The sequence below is a fragment of the Drosophila pseudoobscura genome, chromosome 4 (assembly GCF_009870125.1).
Source record: "Drosophila pseudoobscura strain MV-25-SWS-2005 chromosome 4, UCI_Dpse_MV25, whole genome shotgun sequence".
Classification (NCBI taxonomy): domain Eukaryota; kingdom Metazoa; phylum Arthropoda; class Insecta; order Diptera; family Drosophilidae; genus Drosophila; species Drosophila pseudoobscura.
In genome coordinates this window covers 16092941-16111424 of record NC_046681.1, presented here as the reverse complement: position 1 = coordinate 16111424, position 18484 = coordinate 16092941, and the positions used below count along the sequence as shown (strand labels likewise).

The 18484-nt window shown below is 40.7% G+C and overlaps 1 protein-coding gene across 1 annotated transcript in view; it reads left to right on the top strand.

Annotated features, from left to right (window-relative positions):
• LOC6902426 (discoidin domain-containing receptor 2-like) overlaps window positions 1-18484 on the top strand; it is a 156446-nt gene that overhangs the window by 48620 nt on the left and 89342 nt on the right. The gene's annotated exons all lie outside the window — the stretch shown is intronic.

Sequence of the window (18484 nt, the reverse complement as noted above, 5' to 3'; positions counted from 1 at the left end):
TATTTGCCGGGGGACGGGGGGAAGGAATTTTCATGGGTAATTATTCGCAAAGTCAAGGACTGCCCAGAACAGATCATGAATATATAATGCATAATGCCAACATCATACATTCTGTAATAAACTCTGGCTCCCTCTCTCCCTCTCTCTCTCTCTTTAGAAACATTTTTACGAGGCACTAAAATCATTTTCGGAATGTGTGCCGCAAAGCAAACACAGTGGGGAAAGCCCCACCACAGAATACCGTCATACAAAAGCAAAAACAAAAACAAAAACAAACAACTTTGGCTGAAAGTTTTCCCTATTTTCCATCATCATACATTGGGTTAACGTTAGCCGGAAACAAAACAAGCCATAAAATATAGAACTTTTTTTGGGTATAATATTTGATGGAAAATCTGCGATAAAAATTGAAAAGTTAACCAAATGACCGCAGGAGGAGGAGGAGGCGGCAAATGATGAAAAATCTATGGAAATATTAGTTGCGATAACAAAAAGAAATAGGATTACTTTTACTTTGTAAAGCAAACAAAACCATAGAAATATCTAGTAGAAAATATAGATATAGGTATCTGTGCTCAAAGAGTGGAGGAATACCCCTAATGAAATGCACAAGCAAAGACTCCTTTCGTTTTCCCAAGCAAAAAGCCTGAAATACACACCGAGGGAAAATGTATGACTGGAGTAACAGAAATATTGATTATAATGTCAATGTCGCCACCCCCCCGCCACCCCTCGAGGGTGGGGAGGGAAAACACTCGCATAAAAATAAAAGAAAAGCAATAAAATTATGCAAAGTCAACAGAAAAAGCGACCAAACGACAGCCGAGAACGAAACGAAGGGAACGACAGGGCGACAGGCGACAGGCAACGTCCATGGCGGTGCCCTGGTACGTGTTGACTACTGCCCCAATCTCCTGGGGGCACGCCACCCCCCTCCCTGCGAAGGGCCAGTGGCAGCGGCGGCGTCTCCGGTGCGCAAAACAAATGTTTGATACTAAAAATGTCACACATGGCGTTTTGCATGTGGCGCCCAGTGACTGCCGGTACCGAAATGTGCGTGCCCGGGCCTAATGATGGGCCTCCTCTCCACCATACTCGTAGGGGGTGGTAGGGGGGGCAGGGAGGGAGTACGGACCTGGAGTTTAACGTTAAACATGCGCCAAAGTCATATGAATTTTATTACAAATGAAAAAAGGTTGCCTTTGGCCAGAGAGAGAGAGAGAGAGAGAGAGAGAGAGGATAAAAAAGGAAGCAGAGATTCGGGGGAAGTCAGAGATACAGTCAAAAGACTGGCAAAAAGCAAGACACAGAGCGGGGAAGCGGTAGAGAAATGAAAGTCACAAAAGATTGAGTGAAATTCACTTTCTCTCATATGATGGAAATGAAAAAGTTTCATATATGAACAAGGGGTTAAAACCACACACACAGACACACAAAAACAAGAAAGAAAGAAAGCAAGAAAGCAAGAAAGAAAGTTCGTTTCTCTCCATCCTCAAAGTTCTATATTTTGCAACGATTTATGGCATGCTTTTAGGCCACTTGGCAGCGGTACAAAACTTATTACCGAAAAATTTGGAATATAGCCTACTTTCTGGCGCCCCGAATTGCTGGTGCAGGGAAGCAGGGAAAGGGTGGAAGGGGGGGGGGGGGGGGGGGGGGCTGGTAACGAAAAACAATAGCGAAATAGCCAAGAACAGTAGAGTGCAAATTATGCCATCGCCCCATTCTTTATGAGCTCCTTACGTGACCAAAAACTCTTTGCCTACTTTCTTTTTTTTTACTTTCTTCTTGGTTTTTTTTACAAGGGGTTCCATAAACTAAGGATTTTCTGTGCTGGGGGTTCTATACATTCTCTATAAATATTTTGGGGGGCTAAACTTTCTTTCTTTATACTTTTTTCATAGGTGGAAAAATGCCACTGCGTGGTTTTGTGCGTTATTTCGGTTGTCTTTTCATGTGTGTGTGCGTGTGCGTGTGTGTGTGTGTGTGCGTGGGAGAAAGTCCATAAAATTCATGCGTGAATTTTGATGGATGTCTTCTAATGAAAATATGCGACTCACTCATGGCATTTCCTCTCCCTCTCTCTCACTCTCTCTCTCTGTGTCACTCTTTTTACTACCTCTCCCTCTCTCTCTCCGTCTCTCTCCCTCTCTCTCACGCATCACAAACCATTTTCCTTTGCCACTGCCCCGTTGCGTATGTGTTTGGCATAAATTTTTGACAGTTGAGTTATTTTCGACAGGGGCCACTGCCAAGCGCCTAAATGTAGGCTGCACATAAATATTAACCGAAGGCAGGCCAGGAGTTGGTGGCGCTTCTACATGTGGGAAATGCTAGCTGCTGCTGCCGTTTTTTTTTTTTTTTTTTTGGGGATAATTGAAGCAATTTAGGCTAAAGTGTTGCCTAAAATAATCTATGATATGGAAAAAAGGGGGGAAAAGAATTGTTTGATGTTTCATAACGGAAGTGTGAGAAGTTCTTTCCCGGAAATGTTCCCCGAAAATAGTAGAAAATGGTGAAAATGTGGAAAGAATTTAATATAGTGTGGGAGTTCTTTGAATGTTTCTTAGAAACAGTTATTTATGACACGGAAAATAATGAAAAATTCATTTGCAAACTGATGAAAAATGTGACTTAAAAATTGTCTAAAAATAAATTTTTGAAACTGAATATTGTGCCCAAAAAATGTTTGAAAATATTAAAATTTTTGTATTTTTGTATAAAAACTAACTTTTAAAACTACACCCGCAAAATGCTCAAAAATTGATTTAAAATTAAGAAGTTTTTAAGATCATTCCTCATGTTTTTTATATACAATTTTTTTTATATAAATCATTGAAAATAATACTAATAATAAATAAAAAGAAAGAGAGTTCTATACGAAATGGTTAGAGTTTCCTGTATGTAGGAAAAATAAAAAAAAAACTTCTTAATAAATCATTTAAAAAAAAAGGAAAAAACAATAATAAATTCTGGTTAAAAATTAAGAAAAAAAAATCCTTAAGCTAGAGGAGGCCCTTTCCTACTGTGTTCTTCTCACTAATTGTTTCTCCGTAAAATATTACAAATGTATATAAAAAAAAGGCAAAACAAAAAATTAAATTTTGGTTAAAAAGTTTCGAAAATAATCCTTTAAACTAAATAAGCTTTAAAGGTATTTTCCCAAGTGTTCCTCCCAATAATTATTTCTCTATAAAATATTAAAAATCAAATAAAAGTGACAAAAAAATATAAGAAATTTTGGTTTTTGGTCCCTAAACTAAATTAGCTTTAGATACCTGTTCTTCCCACAAATTGTTTCTCTATAAATCATGGAAAATGCACCTAAAAACTTTCCTTTCAATGCCTCAATCAAAAACTACTTTAAACAGAAGTTTGATAAAGTACTATCCTGTATGAAATCATATGAACTGATGGCCACACACACTCCTTCGGCTGCCAGACACATCTAGGACTCCACTGGAAGCCCTCCACGGACAGACAGACAGACAGACAGACACAAACAACATTATCTTTGAGACGACATTGACATTTGGTCGCATTCGCATTCACATTCGCATTCACATTCACATTTTCATTCACATTTCACATTGACTTTGACACTAACTTCAGAAACCCGTAACCCCTAACCCTTAACCCCTGTCTGCCCCACACGCACCGCACCGCCCCGCCCCACACCTCACCGCATCGATTCCTATTCCTCTTTCGAATTGATTGAAAAACGTTGTAAATTCTAGGGCCTGGAAAAAGTGAACTTTTCCTTTTGTTTTTCCTGTGGTTTTCTCTGGTGTGCATCGGCGCATATGAAAATGCAGCTTTTCATTTTCCCACAGCAGAACTTGAATAAAGGAAAATGCATTGATTTGTCGATTTTCACGCTGTCATTAGAAATCTGTGGGGGGGCGGGGGCGGGGTCAAGAAAACAATCCACTTTCTGCTTTGGTTTTCCTCGCTTTTGACGAGTTCCTTTGGGGTGGCTTTTGGGGCTCTCCGTTTGGGGCCCTCTTTTTTTGGGGGGAGTGGGTGGGCTGTGGGGGGGGTTCCTTTCCTTTTGATTTGCTCTTCACGGAACATATAGCAAATGGGTCAATTGATTTCTGCTTATTGCATGCCACACGGCTGCCATCGCATTTTGATGTAATCGTACCCCCCCCCCCCCCCCCTCTCCTCGTAGTTTTTCCTCTAGTTTTCCTTTACATTTTTCTCCCCCAAAAACCTTGTTTTGCAATTGTTTTCCCAGCCCCCCTCCTGATGTGTATTTCAATCAGTTGCAGACGTTTTTCTTTTTTTTTGTGTATTTTCTTTTAGCATTTTCTTCATTTTCCTGCCGTTGGCTGCTCGTTGGCTAATTTCTTTGGCATTTTTCCTTAACGCCAGAATGGAGAAGTTTGTTTAATGGACTTATAAGTCATTTAACTTTATTAATCAGTGCCGCTTGGCTGATGCTGTGCTGGAGGGTCAATACAGAGGTCAATAGATGTCGTGGGATTTGGTCAGGGATTGGCAGAGATTTGGGTTTGATTTCAAAGAGATTTGCCTCTGTAGAGCCCCCAGAGCTTAATAGATTTATAGAGAAAAACGTTTGCAAGGTCGCGAGGCTCTTGAGGGTCGTGGCGGTGGCTTGCAGCAGAAATATTCTAAGATTTGGTGGAAATTTTCAGGGTTAAGATCTTGAGGTATCAATCCATTTCGAAGACTCGATTTTTGTGCAGATTTCATTCATCTTTGGCTCCGTTCAGAGACCCTTCTCCTCCTCCTCCCCAAACAATGCCCTGCCATCATTCAGTTACAATCAAACAGCTGTAGTCCCTTCCCCACCCCCCACCCCCCACCTGAGGACATACCGCATACCGTCGTTTCCCCTCGTCGTATCTTCACTGCTTAATTGCCGCATTAGACGCTGCTGCATGCAGCATTTGCCTTTGCTGTTAAAGTCAGAAGGACATGCTTCCATGTTGCCACAAACAACCAGAGGCGGGGTTACGCCCTAGTACTACACCCACCCACCCACACACACGCACATCAGATGCTTGGCTACCTTCCATTGTTGCCTCTCACTGGCTGGCGCTTCTGTGGCTGTCGCTCACGGAGTCCCTTTTGTTGTTGTTGTTGTTGGGGGGGAGGCCTGTCAGTGGCATTGATTTTCGCTTTTGGCATAGTCTACTTTTAGGCAGCAGGATACCAGATCCTTTCTCTCTGCTCTGATGATTGCCATGTGCTGCCACTGCCATCGGAGTTCGTTCTCTCTGGCCACTGAGGCAATTGTTGTTAACGCGTTTTCCATTTTATTGCATTAATGTTTGATTTGGTTTTGCGCCTTTCGCTGCGGGGCCAGCAATGCTCTGCGTTTCAGCGCTTCAGCGCTTAATGTCTGCCCGATTGAATTGATTGCCACCGCGGAGTGGGGGGCGGGTGTGCCCTGTGTGTGTGATCACAGATGGAAGCTCCGTGCGTGAGGCAGTTCATTGGGGAGAGGCTTTTATGCTCTGTGGCTTATGCGTGATTTAGTTATCGATAACTTCTCGATGAAAATCGATAAAAAAAATGGATTGAAATTTTAAAATAAAAATAATTCGAAATAAATACAAAAATATCTATTCATCATCGATGAAGATCGATAAACATAGAGTAAATATAAAATTATATTTTATAAATATAAGATTATGTTTTATATTGCTAATAATGACGATAAATAATCGATAAACATCGATTTATATCAAATAAAAATCCGTAAATATAAAACTATTGGTTTCAAAGTATCGATAACTACCGAAATATATATAATTATCGAAAAATATCCAGAGATATCGAATAATATTGATATTTATCGAAAAAAAATCAATTAATATTTGCGAAAATATAATATATGTATATCGAAATAGAACCAATTAAAATCCAACCACATCGATACGCATCTATGAAAAATTGATAAGTATTGATAATTACTAAAAATAACGAAATTTAACAAAAACTATTGATATTTTTCGAATTATCAAGAAAAATCAATTAATATTTGGGAAAGTCGAAAAATATAGAAAGTGAACCGATAATCAATACAAATCTATGAAAAACCGATAAATATTGCCCGACGAATATAATTATTCGATATATTAGTATTATATAATAAACCCACAGTTATCTCCATCATCTCTTGTCGTACATTCCTAGCAAATCCCAATCAATCTCTAAGACCAAATCTTTTCCTATCACGCTGCCATCTCCATCTCTGGTATCCTTATCCCCATTTCCCCTTGTGTATCCTGGACTGTATTTTCCTCGTGTTATTGCCGCTGCTAGTTCTCTCGTTCTCCCACTTGGCCCTGGGAATATTTGATGGCGCCTCGACTGCCAACGATTTCGACTTTGTTTCGCTTCAGCTGTCAGCAGAGTTCCCCCACACACCCCCCTCCGCCACCAGCCACTGAGTGGGGTTGGGGCATGGGCATCCCCTAATGTGTTAATGTGCTTTTTATGTTACAAATGAGTCAATTTTTATGATTTAATGCCGGGGGCTTTCGGCCATTTGGCGTCATGGAATTCGAATTTTGATAACGGTTTAGCATTTCTCTTCCACTGATTATCGCCAAAGGAGAGAGAGAGAGAGAGAGAGAGGAAGGGAAAACTTTCACTTGGAGCTGGTTGGTTTTCCTCATTGCTTATTGAATTATTTATAACATTTTATTGAATTTCTTCGTTTGCCACACATTCAACATCCTTTCTGGGGGGTTGGGGGGGTACATTGATTTGGGCTGTCCTTAAAACGATACGGCAGGAGACACGAGTTTAAGTCCTTACTCGAATCCTTTGCCCGAATCTCGAGTTAATTCAATGAAAGCAAATTTGCTTCGACTTTTATTTAATAAAGAACGAAACACTGCAGCCCGGAGAAAGGTGAAAGAAAGGCATGAATCCATGGTGCTCTACGGATGCTCTACGACGACAACATGTTTTATTAATTTCATTTATTAAAAACGCACACACTGTGGTGTTACTTTCATTATATTTTGCCAGGAATTCCTCCTCTTTACCTACAGGCAAACAAATGCAGACAGGCAGGGCGGGGGCGGGGCGGGGCGGGGCGGGGCGGAGCGTCTTCCCTTAAGTTAAGGAAAATTCCAAGAAAATTACACGATGGAGGCGGCTGTAGGAGGTGCCCCCCGAATGCCTGAATGCCAGGACACGGCAGCTGGCGTCCAGCGAACTTTAAGCTGAAATTTAGTGAAGAATCTTGTGGCCGAGAGACTTCAAGGGACTGTGAAAGTAGAGGAATATGAACAAAGGAAAAACTAAATCCTAATGAAATTTGGCTCATATTTTATTTGTGGCGGTGGCATCAATCGCCAAAAAACCGCCTTATATTCTACATCTGAAGCGTGAAAAACCCAAAGAATTCCCCAAATACCAAATACCGAGACCGCAACTCTCACAACTTTTCTCTTAGCTGCACCTGCAGCTGTTTAAATAGGGCTTGGCTTTCTTTCTGGCTTCTTCTGGCTTACAAACATCACTCTTGACCAAATAAAAATAGACAAGAAGCTGTAACTGTTTGCGGTATCTCCCTCTCTCTCGCTGTCTCTTTCTCTGCTGAAGATGTTGCAGTTGCAGTTGCAGTTGCAAGTAGTTGAAAGAGTGAAAACGTCTTCTACAAACACACACACAGAGGCCAGGCCCAAGCAGCAGTCGTCAGAGCCAACATCCAAGGCAAATAGGCCCCCATTCCCCTCAATTGAGTTGTCCAATGTCCAATGTCCAATCCATTGCGTTGCGTTGCACATGCGCAGTCTTTCAGTCTTCTTCCAGGTCTTCTGGCAGGTCTTCTCTGGGGTCTTCTCTGGGGTCTTCTCGCCGTCTGCTGTTTGCCTTTCAATTACCGGCAGGCAAACATTGCCTTTTGCTATTTGCTTGGCGGGTATTTAAATTTAACTACGCGGCCAGTGCGCCTCCTTTGTGCCTGCTGCCCCTGCCCCTGCCACTGCTGCCCCTGCCCCTGCCTCTGCTGATGGTTACGCATGCGCGCCATAAAACCAGACAACAATTTGCTGCCTGAATGCCCCTCAATTGGGTTGAGTCTTTGGGGTCGCTGTCGCTGTCGCATGCAAAGTGTGTGTCATTTTTGTTGGGAAAGATATAGATGCCAGTGGAAGGGGTTAAGAGATCTACGTGAGGAAAAATAGAGCTCTAATTGAGAGATCTACCGAGATTTCTTTCTATAACAAATGTAGACTTTCCCAAAGTTAAGGAATGGCATCTTCTACACAATTTTTACGAAGAAATTCTTGGATTTATGTATGTTTTTATAAAAATTGAGGGCTAGACAGCAAAAGTGTGTGGAAGCTGAGGTTTATGGAGGCCTAAATGGTTCCCTAATCTATCCATAAGACTAAGAAGTACCTTGGGGACCTGAATAGAAGGAAATGTTATAGAAAAAGTGCAAATCTGCGGATCTCTATATGGTTTAGTGCTTCAAAAAGGTATTCAAAGACTATGAGAATGAAAGAAAGTGGGCAATACCTTTACAGAAGATATATATCGAGATAGTTCCTTGATTCAGCTGGAAAAAAAACTGCCTGGGAGATCGGCATATATATTTTCCACTGCTTTATTTGCAGTAAATTGTGGATTAATAAAGGATAATGGTGATGGTAGACAGCTCAGAGAAGACATAATAAAATAAGGGCAAATACCGAAGAAGATCCTTGGATATATGATAGTCTTCCTGGATTCAGACCCACTTCCAAATATAGCCACCAAAATATATTAAATCCCTCTCTCTTCGGCAGCCACCCCTCGGATAGAACCCGCCACCCTTTCCTCCCCTAATCCTGGCCTCGACTTTCACTCTAATTCCCTCCTCCCACCCCCAAATAAAGAGCCCCAAAAAGCGTTTCAAAAATCTGACAAATCACGCCCGGTGTCGCGCCCGAAAAGCGACAAATAGTCAAAGAAAGGAGTAGGGGTGGAGGGGTGGAGGGGGGGTAATGAAGCAGGAGGCAACATCTTACATAATGCAAAAACAAGAGCAAAAAGCTAAGAAAAAGGATGACTTTGTCACAGTTATTGCGCCATGACAATAATGACACGCGAAGGCAGCACCGACTGGAAGGACGAAGGCTCCAGAGAAGCTCAGGAGAAACCACAAGAGGGGAGCATCGGCGACGGGGTAAAGCCGACTGCCAACGCAAGAAAAACAGCTGCCAAAAATGGGGTGGTGGGGGGGAAAAAGGAAAATGACATGCACGGCGACAAGAATGGGTATAAAACAGAAGCCGAATGGATGGGAAAAAAGGAAAGCAAAAAAAGAATAGAGCCAGAGCCAGAGCCAGATACTGGCATACAAATGCAATGCCGGCAACACTTTAGAAGCCAAAACAGACAACAGAAGCGGAACGTGTGGCAGGGCATGGGGCATGCAACGGGGAAAGAGTTTTGCATTTTGTGTGCCATTGTGTCAAGTGGAAATTGCAAGGCGAAAGCCTAGAAAGAATGAAAGCAAAAACAAATATAGAGGGGGAAAATGAAATGGCAAAGACGGAGCAGCGGAGCGACGGAGCAGCGGAGCGACGACAGCGGAAAAGATGACAATAAAAATGGCGGCTAAGGCTTAGGCGAAAGAAGCAACAATAAAAAATGCATGAAAGCGTTCGCAAAATAGAAGGCAATACGAAGTGTGGATATCCTTTGGGGCTCAAGGCCAAAAGGAGTCACAAAAGGAGGCAAAGCATGGCATTGGGTGCATATTTTTGAAGTTCGATTGGGTTCAAACGTTTCAAGAGGTGTCTAGTCTTCGAATCCCTCAAATTTATTCCAAAATAAAACAGGGAAAACCCTACATTTTCTGTACTACCTATCATAGATCCCATAACAAATAAATACCCCTTGGATCCTCTCAATTTGAATCTGTCTAAAGCCGATGGGAGTGAGGAATACCCTCAATAATTGCCACTTTCAGGGTTAGAAATGGAGGAAAATATGGTTGGCTTATGATAGATCATCTCTTTCGCTACTTTGAATCGATTTCCAGTGCCATTTAGACCCCAAGATCCTCCATCACAATCCTCTCCACATAATCATCACACCCTCTACACCTTGAGAGGGCATTGCGAAAAAAACAGAGAGATGTCGGCTTAAAGTTCAATGGAAAATATGAAAAGCAAAATGGCGACAGCGACTGGCAGCCTCTGGTGCTGTCGAAAGCGAGACAGAGACAGCAGGAAGGGCGAGGGAGAGCGAAGAGGCAAAGACGTTTTGGGTCCGACCATTAGCGTTTTATGGCCCAAAGGAAAATCGATACACACACACAGTCACACACACACAGTCACACACACACACACACACACACATGGCACGGGACATGTTTGTCGTCCATTCCGTTTGCAATTTGTGTGACGTGCAAGGGTTGAGGGCATAGCACGCCGCTTTCTCCCCCACCCCCCCCTGCTCCACTCTCTTTGTTTTTCGCCTTCAATCATAAAAGCATAACACAAAAGCCATTATGCTTTTGCCGAAGCAGAAGAAGCTGAAGAAGCAGAAGGGGAGCCATGTAGAGGATATGCTTCCTCCCTTCTAATGTGGGTTACACGAAACAGACAGCGTTCGAAAGAGATAGAGATAGGGCACAGGGAAAGGTGTGGGTTTTATGACATTCCTTAAAGGTTCTCGGGGAAAATCAAAGCAAATTGCTAGAAACTTTAGTTGGGGAATACAAGATCTGTACAGAACTCTTTCGTTAAGAAGAATCACCCATCAATTGCCACTCATTCCATACATTTCCCTCCCTCTCTTCCTTCCGAAACTCAATTCAATGTCAATCTATCGCCCGAATGCCGCAATGGGGCCTTGCTTTCTCGTTCCTGCCACTAAGGTACGTGGCAACAAGCAATTAAAGCCAGCTGCCGCCTCATTTTGAGGCTAAAAATTAATTTGTTAAAGGATTGGGCGCCACCCCCCGCCCCTCCCCCCAACCCTGCGCCTTTGACGCGAGAGAGCAAGAGAATGCTTACCAAAATATTTTGCCAAAAAAGAACAGAGAGAAGAAAAGCGCTGGGAAAAGCAGTGCGGAGAGGGAAAACAGAGGGAATTTTTAATTAAAAACTCTGCCGGAGAACGCCTGGGAACAAAAGGGTGGGCGCCTGGCCTGGCATGGCCGTGGAAGAAAGGGGGTTGGGGGGGCAAGGCACCGCCGTCTTTATGACAATCGTAAAAAATAATTTTTAGTAGCTTACGAGACGAGCCGCTGGCTGGCAAAAGGAACTGTTGCCTTGGCATTTTAATTGCATCAAGTGGCATTAAAAAAGCTAGAAAGAAAATGGAAAAATGGAAAATAAATATGCAAAGGGCCAGGGGGTGGTGGGAGTACCCTTAAGCAACTTGCAGACACTCGTATGTTGAGTGGCGAAATTGGAAAGGCAAATATTTAACAAGCTGCTCACACCCCTCGCCGCCCGCCCCCCCTCTCAGGTGAAATACAAATGTTGCCTTTAGGAGATCTCTCTCTCTGTCTCTCTGTCTCTGGCACCCCTTTAGCTATTAGAATCTCGCTTTGATGTGCAACATATGTTAGGGGCTCTCTCTCTCCAAAATTTAAGCCGCTTAAGGTCCTTGTCGAAGCAAAAGTTAAGTTTCCAAGGGGAAAACTTCGCCAGGAGCAGGACCCACTGGACTTGTCCTGAAAATCAGCTTAACTTTTTGTGTCGTAGAGGAAAAACCTGCAGTCCACTTCTAGGCGCAAACTTTAAATCCTCCAACTCTGGAGACTCATTAAAAAAGAAAATGCACACAAAAAAGATACAGATACAAAAAGGAAATTTAATAAAGATTTCCCCCTCTCAGTCTCCGAAAAGGAAAAAAGGGTCACAGACCAGGATGTTTGCATTGTCCTGTGGAAAAACAAGCCAATTGAGTGAGTGAACGTGCCGCCCTATCCTTTAAGTAGAGGAGCTCGAAACATATGCAAATTCGATTTTGCATAAAGCGAAACGCAATAAATTATGGAGAAGCCAGAAGTGGGGAAGCCTCGATACGAGACTAGGGGCTAGAACTAGGCGCAAAAGTGGGCCACAGCCGCAGGCCAAAGTGGGCCACTAGAGGGGGATGAATGTGGACAAAGATACCATATATTCTATGGGCATCAAAATGGGTACAAAAGGTACCGAGAGTACCATCCAATACGGGCACTTCCTTGGCTGGTTCTAAATAACTAATGAGCTCAGAAATGTCTACTGCATAGAAATGAAATAAATGATCAAATTAGCATGCCCCTTAATAGGGTGCGCAGACCAAAAGGGGGTCCTTTATAAGTAGAATGTGCTGGAAAGTGGCTCCAGGATGAGGGGGGCAGGAGGCAAGGGGCAGGAGGCAGTAGGGTTCTTCTTGGTGTTGGTTAAGGATCCGTACAACATAAATTCAAGATGATTTCACAAAAAGAGGGACAAGTACATTAGCTACCGATAGATCGCTCTTCTACGCTCGGAGAAAATTGGCAGAGTACAAAAGATACACATAATTTAATGTAATATTAGCTTTTAAACCACAAAAATAGTAAATTATGTATTAAAAATTAATAAAAAGTCGCTTTTTTACGGACCATATTTAATAAAAAAAAAAAACACACTTTAAAATAAATATTTTACATACCAAATATTATCTAAAAATATTAAAATTTTAAGATATGAAATCAAATTTTTTTATTTATTAAATGTAAATAAATATTATCGAAAAATATGCAAATATTTAATTTAAATATAAAATATATTTTTTATAAACTCAAAAAACATGTAAATTAAATATTTTTTGATTTTTTAAATATAAATAAAATAAAATATGTAAATATCAAATAAAATAAATATCTTCTAAAAATATTCAAAAAAATAATTTAAATATGAAATATACTTAAATTAAATATTTTTAATTTATTAAATATAAATTAAATTAAATATATGAATATCAAATAAAATAAATAGAGTCAAAAAATATTATAATATTTTATTTTAATATGAAATATATTTATTTTGAATAACAAAATATATTTAAATCAAATATTTTTTGATTTATTTTTCAATAAATATTTGACATCTTTTTTTTCTCTGGCTCTAGATAGTTCTACAGAACTATTACGAACACTAATCGTATAAATGCAATTAAAAATTGAACAATTGATTAAACAAACGTATATTTCAATTATATTTCCCAAAATTTTCTTACATTTTCTATTCAATTTCAGACATTTCCTGGCTTTTTCTAACAATTTATTCTTCGTAGCCTTCGTTTATTTTTAATGAACATTTGTTAACATTTCCTTCGACCACACAACAACCAGAAAATTTGCAAATTATTTTGCATTGATAAAACAAGTAAATGGAATGCAAAACAAAAAACTTTCACTAGCGTATCTGTGCAAAAGGAAAGGGAAGGTCGTTCCGTGACTTCCATTCTCGCAGGCTCACAGACTCCCATTTCCCAATGCCATATGGTGGCCCACACACACACACACACACACACACACACACACACAGTGTCATATATATTTTCATAATTAACTAAATAAATGTGTAACCCAGAGAGAGAGTGAGAGAGAGAGAAGGGGGGGGAGGGAGGAGCGAGTGAAAGCGACATGAATTTATATTAAAAACGAGCAGAATTCTCCCATTACCCTACCCCAAAGGATACCCCATAATTGTATCTGTGTATCTGCATTTGCGTGTGGTGTGTGTGTGCGTGTCTGTGTTTCGGTTCTAATTTCTGGCGTCGCCTGGTGGTCGCATAAAGTAACACAAGACCCAGTTAGCGTGCGGCAGAGTCCCTGAAAGCGTGTGTCCGTGTATGTCCGTGTGTGTGTGTGTGAAAATGCAACATTACAGCCGCCACTTAGTTGTGTGTTTTGTGGCAACAACCGGGCGGGGAGGGGAGAGTGGGGGGAAGCGGAAACGCAGGCACGTAACATCGTGTGCTGCAGTTATGCGATAGCTGCCTTGCCTAGCTGCCAGCAGAACCTTTTATGGCATATTTTAGTGGCTTTTGCTTTAAAATAAAACCTTGGCTGTTAGTAGGTGCTACTGCTGGTGTCCTGCTGCTCCTTCTGCCGAGGCACCTCTTCCTGCTGCTGACCCATAACGCTGCAAAGTATGCAATGGAAATGGCTAAGGCCCCGCAAAGTATGCAACAATTTGCCATAAAACGAAACCACAGCAGAACCTCCAGGAAAGGAAAGGAAAACCCATCCACGCCAAAAAATAGGAAGAATATTATACAATTTTCGCACAGAGTGCCGCCCCCATCAGGGGGGGAGGGGAAATAGTTTTCGGGTATTATATAACATCTACGCCTCGTTAGTGCTTTCTTCTCCACAGCAAAACGATGCTAATGAAAGGCAGATCTCTCTTCTTCTGCCACTTTTGGCTGCTTGTAAAATGATTCTAAACGGATCTGGCATGGAATCTGGAGAGGCTGCCGTAGCGCCTAACAAGCGAGCAGGCAGCACCACCTTTTCCTGCCATCTCCTTTGCATTACGTAAGTGGAGCAGCAGCAGCAGCAAAAGGAGCAGCAGCAGGATTCGTCGTCGTCTTCCATTATTTGGCCAATTGAGAAAACATTTTCATATTCAAAAAGAGCCACGAGCCTTCGGGAGGGAGTGGTGAGAGGCAGCCTTTGGGGTCTTCCAAATTATGCCAAAAGTACAGTCACTGTCGCAGTCACAGTCCCAGTTCTGAGCTCCCAGGTGACCCATATGTTGACGGTAATAAACATCACGAGGGGGAAGGAAAAGTGGCGGAGAGGAAAGCTTATACTCGTTGGAGACTTTTTTGTGGTTTCTCTATTTATATACATTTTTAGGACTTTTTACAGGCCGAAATCTAAGCAAATCCTTAAAGTTCCTTCGTGTCTAATAATTTTATAAAAATATTCATCATATTGGAGCTCTATCGCAGCAAACTTCCTCGGGTCATGGCTGTAGATTTTGAAAGCCCATGGCTCGAGGATGTTGCCTGTGATGGAACTCAAACCCAACGGCAAAAGATCATCGGAAAAGTGCTTCAATCACTAGATATTTTTTCTAACTTTTCACGTAATCGATAGCAAAATTTAATTTGTATTTTATAAATTTAAAATAAATTTCCGATTTTGTATTATCAAAACCAGAATTTAATAAAAATTAATAATAAAAAAATAATTTTTTCGGTTTATATGATCCTTTTTCCCCTTTTATTTGTTAAATAATCCATTTTACTTTTTCTTTCATTATAAAAATCTGTTTTCTCGTTAAATATGATCCTCTTGCTTACTTTTAAAATAAATTCCATTTTCTTTTTCTCTCCAATTTTTACATAATAAAAGCTCCAATTAAATCGAATATGAAGCTGGAGGTCTATCAGAGCAAACTTCCTCGGGTCGTTGGGGTTCCTTCGAAAAGACAACGGCACGAGGATGTTGCTTGTGATGCATTTCCATCAAAACAGCAAACGGAAAGTGCTTTATCGTTTATGTTTATCATCATTTTAAGTTGAATTTTCTTAAATCTGTAAACAGAAAAAGTAACAAAAGAAAGTTTTGCTGCTTAGAAATGTTTTTAAGATGCTGTTCCAATAATAAATAACTTCAAAATACAATCATTTGATGGTAAAACAGCTCCTGCGATTCCTTAATGATTCAATACAAATATTGGCCCAATTACCAGATCAATATAGGGGTTTCTTAAGTCTTTAATCTTCCAATTACCTCCAGAAATACTTCTTAAAAAGAAAAGAAAAACTCAGCGACAAATGGCTCTACGTTCCTTTTTCTCTCCCTCTCTCTCTTTCTCTCCCACTGTGGCTTTACCCCAGATACACGTCTCATTGGATTTATGACAACCAAATTGATATTAATGTAGGAAAAACTCGACGCGCTTTAACAAAAACAAAAAAAAGGAATACGAGTACGCAAATGTAGGCATTGGCCCACAGAAAACTGTGTGGCACGAAGCAGGCAGATAGGGAGATAGGACGATGGGGGAGATGGAGATTTGTGGCGTTTGGGGCAAGGACACAATATGGCAGCTTGGCATTTCCGAGTTAACTTTGGCAGCATATTCTCCTCGCTGCTGCCGCCTGTGCCACACACAGCCCCTGTTCCTGTGCCCCCCCTTTCCACTTTTCCGCTTTTGCGACTGTTTTGCATATATCGCAGAGCAGATCCTGTCGGTGGCACTGTCTGGGGCGCGCTGTAAACCGCGATTAACGTAAATAGCATAAAAAACAAAAGCGATGCCACACCACGCAAGGCGCAGAGAATGTAGGTCATGGATGGGACGCCACAGCCTCCCCATCATTTTTCCTACTCAATTTTTTCCTGCATTGGTTTAAGGGGCTTTCCCCGAAAACACAGCGACACAAGAAAGGTGTGGAAAAGTGCGAGTTGAACTTTAAAAGATATTGGATATATCCGCTAGATTTAAAACTCACTCTTTTCGCAATTTCTAAAAGTATTTTCCAAGAAACTTTTCCGCTTCAAACGGATTTTCACTCTCAGTTTTCCATAGTTTTTATTTGATTGGGCAAAATCATATTTTGTGTGAATGATGTTTGCGTGTCAAGGTGAATGGCAATTTGCATAATCAACAATTGAATGGCTACGAATGGGTTTTGCCGCAGAAATGCTCTCTCTCTCTCTCTCCCTCTCTCGCTCTCTTTCGTACAGCAGCTGGTGCTCCAGTTTTCCCGCTGCTGCTGCTTTTCACTTTCAATTTTCAATCCCCCAAACGAAAAGCAGAGGGGGAAAAGCGACGCAAAAGTTAACCACACACCGCGTCACTTGACAGGAGGCCCCTTCACACCCCACCCCACCCCCTCCCCAACCCCTTGAAAAACAAACTTTCAAAAACTCAAACTGCAACCTGCAATTGCATTGCGACAATTTCCTTTTGTGTGGCATCAACACACACACACACACAGCCATGAGTGTGCCCCTGCCTCCTGTATATTCCATTCCATATTTTATCTAGTTTTCTAGTCCCTGGCACAAAACTCTAGTAAATCATGCCATTTTATTGACTCTTTCGCAACAATTTTCACAGTGTTCCCCACATGGACTCTGCGGAATGAGGGGCAGGGGGGAAAGGCCCTCTGCCATATGGCGGGGCGAGGGTTTTTGCATATTTATGGGTGGGGAATACTAAGCAACATGTGGCACTGTGGCAATATGTTTCTATTAGCTATGGAGCTGGTAAAATCTGTTTGTGAATTAAGGTTGGAGTGGGGGCTAAGAAAGTTGGGGAAACTCCTTCTTTAAGGGGAACAGGGGAACAAGTGGAAGAAAAAAGATAGAAAAACAGCTGAAAAGGATCGACTACAGTGTTATACGAGTTCTTATGTTTCAGATATAGGCATTGCCGAAGGGCCCGAACGTACATTTGTTTGCTTTTGATGTACAAAAAAAGATGGAAAACAAAAGTGTTCCCCACGTTTTTTGTATGCGATTTGATGGCATTCTGTTAGCTTTATATTTCGTACATTGTTTTGTACATTTTGAACATTTGTACATTATTTTGAACCCCACATCGAGCTTTAGTTTTCATTTGTTACCAATAAACATGTCCTCGACCTTGGCTTAATCTTGTAAAATGCAAAATATTCAAAAAGGCAATTAATTTATTTTTAAGAGAGGCTTATTGTAGGTTTCTATAGAGTACTTACACAATAAATGATCTCTTTTGGAAATCCTAATATTGAATTAAGTACTCGAGAATTATTTCCCATGAATCCCTTCACATTTCCTTAAAAAAACAACTTAGTTGGCTTTCAAGAGAGACTGTGAGCCACCCTAATGTGCTTGCAAGGCGCCTTGTGGGAACCAGATACCGGCATGGGCTGGCCAGAATACACCCAGTTGACCTGCCCAACAGGATGATCTAAGAGGAGGAAACCTGGACAGATAACTAAACCAAATAATATGCCCCTCAAAATTCTTCAAACTTGATGACACGCATTTTGTTCTTATTATTTTGTATTTTTTTAAACCATTGTAATTATTTTGTGCTCAAACAGTAACAACAAATAACATAATTGTATCTGTGATAATATTTTTTAATCAATTACAAATTACAAAATAAAAAAAAATAAAAAATCTTTTTTAAAGGAGAAAATAGTAAAGGAAAACATGACTATAAAAATACCCCAAAAATACCGAAAAAGCGAACTTTTGCTTATTTTAATATGTCTTCAGATCAAAGTAAATGAAATGAAATGCCTATTGGTTAAATAAGCTGAGGTTCAATTAATTTAGAAAATAATATCGGGACAAAAGTATAAGGAAATAGACTTTTAATTGTTTTAACTCGGCTGAAATATATCAAGCAATTCTTTTTCATATTTTCATGGTAGAAAAAAGAACTTTGACAAAGAGAAATTATCTACAAATATATATTGCATAAAATAAAATATATATATTCTATAATAATGTATATTCCAGTATTCCTTATTATAATAAGAGCTTTAACTGACTAATTTACCT